This window comes from Triticum aestivum, chromosome 4D, assembly GCF_018294505.1.
Source record: "Triticum aestivum cultivar Chinese Spring chromosome 4D, IWGSC CS RefSeq v2.1, whole genome shotgun sequence".
Lineage (NCBI taxonomy): Eukaryota > Viridiplantae > Streptophyta > Magnoliopsida > Poales > Poaceae > Triticum > Triticum aestivum.
Genome location: NC_057805.1, coordinates 20,929,105 through 20,935,104, shown reverse-complemented (window position 1 = coordinate 20,935,104; position 6,000 = coordinate 20,929,105).

Below are 6,000 nucleotides of genomic sequence, written 5' to 3'. Positions count from 1 at the left end.
TCATAGATAAACTTGATCATAAACCCACAATTCATCGGTCTCAACAAACACACCGCAAAAGAAGATTACATCGAATAGATCTCCACGAGAGACGGGGAGAACATTGTATTGAGATCCAAAAAGAGAGAAGAAGCCATCTAGCTAATAACTATGGACCCGAAGATCTGAGGTAAGCTACTCACACATCATCGGAGAGGCTATGGTGTTGATGTAGAAGCCCTCCGTGATCGATGCCTCCTCCGGCGGAGCTCCGGAACAGGCCCCAAGATGGGATCTCACAGGTACAGAAGGTTGCGGCGGTGGAATTAGGTTTTTGGCTCCGTATCTGGTAGTTTTGGGGTACGTAGGTATATATAGGAGGAAGGAGTACGTTGGTGGAGCAACAGTGGGCCCACGAGGGTGGAGGGCGCGCCCCCTACCTCGTGCCCTCCTGGTTGATGTCTTGACGTAGGGTCCAAGTCCTCTGGATCACGTTCGTTCCGAAAATCATGTTCCCGAAGGTTTCATTCCGTTTGGACTCCGTTTGATATTCTTTTTCTGCGAAACTCTGAAATAGGCAAAAAACAGCAATTCTGGGCTGTGCATCCGGTTAATAGGTTAGTCCCAAAAATAATATAAAAGTGTATAATAAAGTCCAATAATGTCCAAACAGAATATAATATAGGATGGAACAATCAAAAATTATAGATACGTTGGAGACGTATCAGAGGGATGCCTCCCAAGAGGTGTATGTTGGGGAAGAGATGTCTCCCCAACACACCCCTTCAGCATGTATATAAGTGGGTCTCCCACATCACAATAGATCGAAGAGAATCATTTGTGTCTCTCCTTTGTCTCTTTTACTTTGATACTACAATACACCAGTCGGTCAAGAAAAGTGACCTAGAGCCTCCGGAGAATCATTGGAAGCCTGGAGTAAGGCTTGTCGTGGGCCGTTATGCCCATCCATCGCCAACGCATCCGTAGGACCTGGTTTATGAGTTGAAGATTATGAACACCAAGCCAATAAATCTAAGGAGTGCACACCTCTTTCCACGCCACAAGGCAACATCCACCGCCGGCCTCCGCATGCCCACACCAGAAGAAGCCACGCATTAACTTGTCCATGCAAGTGCGAAACCATGGCGGCAGGCAACATCATTGTGCTCATACTCGCTGTAAATCTATATCTACAAAGCATAAAATTATTGAGTGTCACTGGTGGATTATCTGCACATGAACTGCAAACTTGACACTCTCTAGTGACTACGCTCAATTGTGTGGTGAGTGTCTTATCATGTTCAAATTGACACGATCTTGTTTTTTGCTTAATGGATTTATCTCAATGCCTTCCATTCTCAAAGCTCCACCGACTCATCACACACGACGAGTTTAGTAAGTATAAGTCTTTTTATATTCCACAACCGTCATTGAAAACTATTTGAATTTTTTGTTTGTTTATGGAGAGTGTGAACATCTTGAAGAGGGTGAAAGTGAGTTGGGGAGGAAAGGTGACGTACATCTGTGTGTATATAGATGAGAACTATGTACATACTGACAAAAATATGCAACGGTAGATGGAGTGGTATGAATATGCATGGGTGACTAGGGCCACATGGACCATAAATTAATCAAGAAGTGAATAAAAAATACGCTTCTTCGCCCCGTTCGTCCTGAGAACAATTTTAGGGCTGGCTTTTCATGATTCAAAAGCAAGAACGACGACGAGGAATTTGTGTCTCCCACCTTTTATATTGCATGGTAATTCACGTCTCATACATGTAGTAAAGATCAAGTTACAAGCCATGTAAACACCTACATGAAAAAACTGAAAAACGAACTAGAACTCTAGCCTTTGCATAAAAGACCACCAACCAAGAAAACAGAACATAACAAAGACCAAAGAATCCTCCGAGCTTGACGCCAACGTCCGTCACCTACCTCCGGCACCACCGCAATAATCACCCAAAAAAAAGGGACGTATCACTTCTTCACCTGAGCTCGACGCGGCTCCATCATTGATATGCGCCTTTTCAAACCTCCAAAGTAGCTTATTAAAGACAAAGCCATTGTCATTGAAAGAATCTGGTTGGAGCAGTACCCCGGACATGCTATCAAACTCCAGATCTGGCATCCCTGCTTGACGATGATGTCATGGGAGGAAACCCCCGCGAGTTGCCAAACACCAACCCTGCACATGATCCACCATCTTCCTGTTACCGTCACGTAAACACTATCTACATCTGCTCCTGCACTACCTCCCAAGCTCAGCGCCTACGCTGGAGCAAACGTCATCGCAATGGCGGAGCTTGAGGACACAAGTCCACCAGAGGGATGCCGCTGCCACCACATCATCCCCACTTGAACAAACTAGCAACCAAATCCATCACCCACCAACTACTAGAACGCCATGTCAAGGAAGGACCACCTCTGTCACCCTTGCCGAAGCCATAACATCGAACAGCCAAAAACATAAGCTATTAAGGCCCTAAAACCTAAAACTGCACAATCCATATGTGTGGGATCTGGCGACCTCCTCACCACCAACCACCAATGACCGAGAGGTTGTCTGCGGAGGGGGAACCGCAGGTGGACGGCGTTGGAAAATGGGTTCCTTTGAAACCCTAGTCGTTGCAGCCGCCAGTGGTTTATGGTTTAGGGTGAAATTGTTAAGCATTGATTATTTGCATCTCCCACTCGCACGATGCACTTCCGCATGTGTATAGCTAAACATACTGCTCCCACTTCGAGTCCCAACGCATTTCGGGATCCAGTCTGAACTCTGAACCACCGCCTTCGTCATTTGCCCTCCACCTCGTGACCTTTCCACTAACCAACCTAAAACACCCTCAATCACTGGCACACACTGTTCCCGAGTCCAATCAAGCTTCTATTGAAAGCATCACCTCCTATTGTCGTCCTTCCCATCCACGCCACCAGGCCCTAACCCCATCCCACTCCCATGGTCGCCATGGACATTGAACATAGCCCCGCCTCACCGCGCTCCACCTAGGTCAGGCGCCACCTCCGCCCGCCCGACATGATATAAATGAGGCCTCCTTCGGAAGCGCCAGAAGCGTAGGCATCATCATTTTCATCACTGCCACCGGCACCAACATAGCCACGTGGACATGGGAGATCAAGAGGAGGCCTCATGGGCATCGGCCGCTACGCTAGGGGAGGGTGAGGTAGAGGATGGCGAGATAATAGACGATGCCACTGCCTCCAGGGGACTCGGTGTTGACTTCTTGCAAGGCGGAGTCGGTACTCGGTGTTTTGGCACCTATTCCGATCCTTATGAACCTCCCTATCTACAAATGACACCCTCAACCTTTATTGTGTGATCAGGTTGGTTCATAGCAACATAAAGAGTAAAATTGGTAATCGCGCGCATGCTCGTGGACTCGTGGTGATACAATATCTACAAAGCATAAAATTATTGAGTGTCACTAATGGATAGTTGTTATTGGCTAGCCGGCACATGAAACTTATTACACTCGAAGGATTGTGCTCAATTGTGTGGTGAGTGTCCTAGTCATGTTCAAATTGACTGGTCCTTCCGTTCTTGCTAAATAGACTTATCCTAGTGCTTTCCATTCTCAAAGCTCCGCTAACTCATCACATGCGATGACTTTAGTAAGTACATGCCCCATAACCGTTGCCGAGAATTGTATCAACTTTTTTGTTTCTTTCAGAAGAGTATGAACTTCTTGAGAGGGTGAAAGTGAGCTCATGAAGGAAGGTGATGTGCATGTTTGTGTATATAAACAAAGACTATGTACTAACAAGAAGATGTCAAGGTAGATGGTAGTGTAGTATTTGGTAGATGGAGTGGCATGAATATACATTGGTAATGACTGACGAGGGCCACGGAGTTAGGGACCACAAATTAAGCGGGCAATGAACTAAAAATGCGCTTCTTCACTTTTATTCTCTCTGGAAACCGCTTCAAAGCTAACGTTCATGACTCAAAAAAAATGTCGTCGAGGCATTTGTAGCTCCACTCACACGATGCAACTCCACATGTGTATATGTAAACGTACGGCTTTCTACTTTCATTGAGCAAAGAAAGCTTGAAATTATATGATGATATGCGAAAACATATCTTGTGGATGGCCTCAAGCACTCGTGGTATGGCTATGAACATGAGTCTCCGAAGCCAAAGTAGAGGGCGGTTTGGACCTGCTCCGGTCTGTTCCGAACTTCCTTATATACAAATGCGACCCCAACCTTTATTGCATGATCTGGTTGGTTAACTGCAACCTAAGAGGAAAATTGGTCATCGTGCTCATGTACGTGGTGATAATATATCTACAAAGCATACAATTATTGATTGTTACTAGTGGGTCGTTCTAATTGGCTAGCTGGTACATGACCTGCAAACTTATTACACTCGAAGGATTGTGCTCAATTGTGAGGTAAGTGTCCTAGTCATGTTCAAATCTACTTGACCTTCCTCTCCTGCTAAATAGATGTATCCCCGTGCCTTCCATTCTCAAACCTCTGTTGACTGATGGCTTGAGAATGTACTCATACCCCATAACCGTGGTTGAGAACTATATCAGTTTTTTTGTTTCTTTCCAAAGAGTATGAACTTCTAAAGAGGGTGAAAATGAGCTGAGGAAGGAAGGTGATGCACATGTGTGTGTATATAGACGATACTTATGTACTGACAAGAAGATGTCACGGTAGATGGCAGTGTAGTACTTTAGTGGATGAAGTGGCATGAATATGCATTGGTGACGAGGGCCACGAAGATAGGGACCATAGCAGGCAGTGAATGGATAATGCGCTTCTTCGTTTTTGTTCTCTCCGGAAACCCCTTCAAGGCTAACTTTTATTCAAAAGCAAAAATGTCCTTGAGGCATTTCTAGCTCCACGCACATGATGCAATTCCACGTGTGTATACCTAAACATTCTGCTTTCTACTTTCGTTGAGAAAAGAAAGATTGTAATTATATGGTGAGATCCGAAAACATATCTTGTGGATGGCCTAAAACACTCCTGGTATGGCTATGAATGTGAGTTCCCGAAGCCAAAGTAGAGTGCGGTTCGGAATCGGGGTTGAACTCCGAACGCCGTCGTCCTTCATATTCGAACGCCGTTCAGAATTGCCCTCGTACTCCCCCCTCGACGCCCAACCGACCTAAAAGCACCCGCGATCACTGACGCGCACCATTCCCGAGTCCGATCGAGATTCGTCCGAAGGCATCGCATCCTATAGCCGCCCCATCCACCCCACCAAACCCTAACCCTAGTAGTCGCCATGGGCAGCGGAGAGGACCTCGTATCACCGTGCCCGATCTCCAGGCGCCACCGCCGGCCGCTTGCCGACGACGCGGACGAGGCCTCCTCCCCGAAGCACCAGAAGCGTAGCCATCATCGTCATCACGACCGCCACGGCCACAACCAAAGCCACGGGGACAGGGAAGATCAGGAGGCGGGCTCGCGACCACGGATGCGGATGTCGGCGACGAAGCCGAGGAAGGGCGAGGTAGAGGAGGGTTTTTTTTTTGGAAATGGAGGTATACCCCCGGCCTCTGCATCATAATGATGCATGCAGCCCTTTTATTAAAAATTCAGAAAGTATCACTGCAAAGGTCTTACAGCTCGCAAACGGAGCAAAGCACAAGGCATAAAAACTGAAAAGTACAAGCGGACAAAGACAACCGGTACGGTAATAATGAGGACAGTCTCTCTAGACTCCTATCCTGTTATGTGACCGCCATCCAAACCGGTTGAATATAGCCCGAGCCACCATCTCCCATTGGTTGCACCCAGTAACCAAAGGCTCCCTGGAGTCCATAGGAGTGAGTAAGGACCACGTACGGATCCAAGCTGTAGCTCTGAAGATAACCTGCAAAAAAGTTAAGTTGTGTTGTCTGGTGAATATCATATCGTTTCTGCAGTTCCATATAGCCCATAATAACGCACATATTCCAATCCGAATACGAGCTGCCGTGAACTGTTCAACCCCAGCTAACCACGTCCCAAACAATGACGCAATATCTAGGGGGGGGG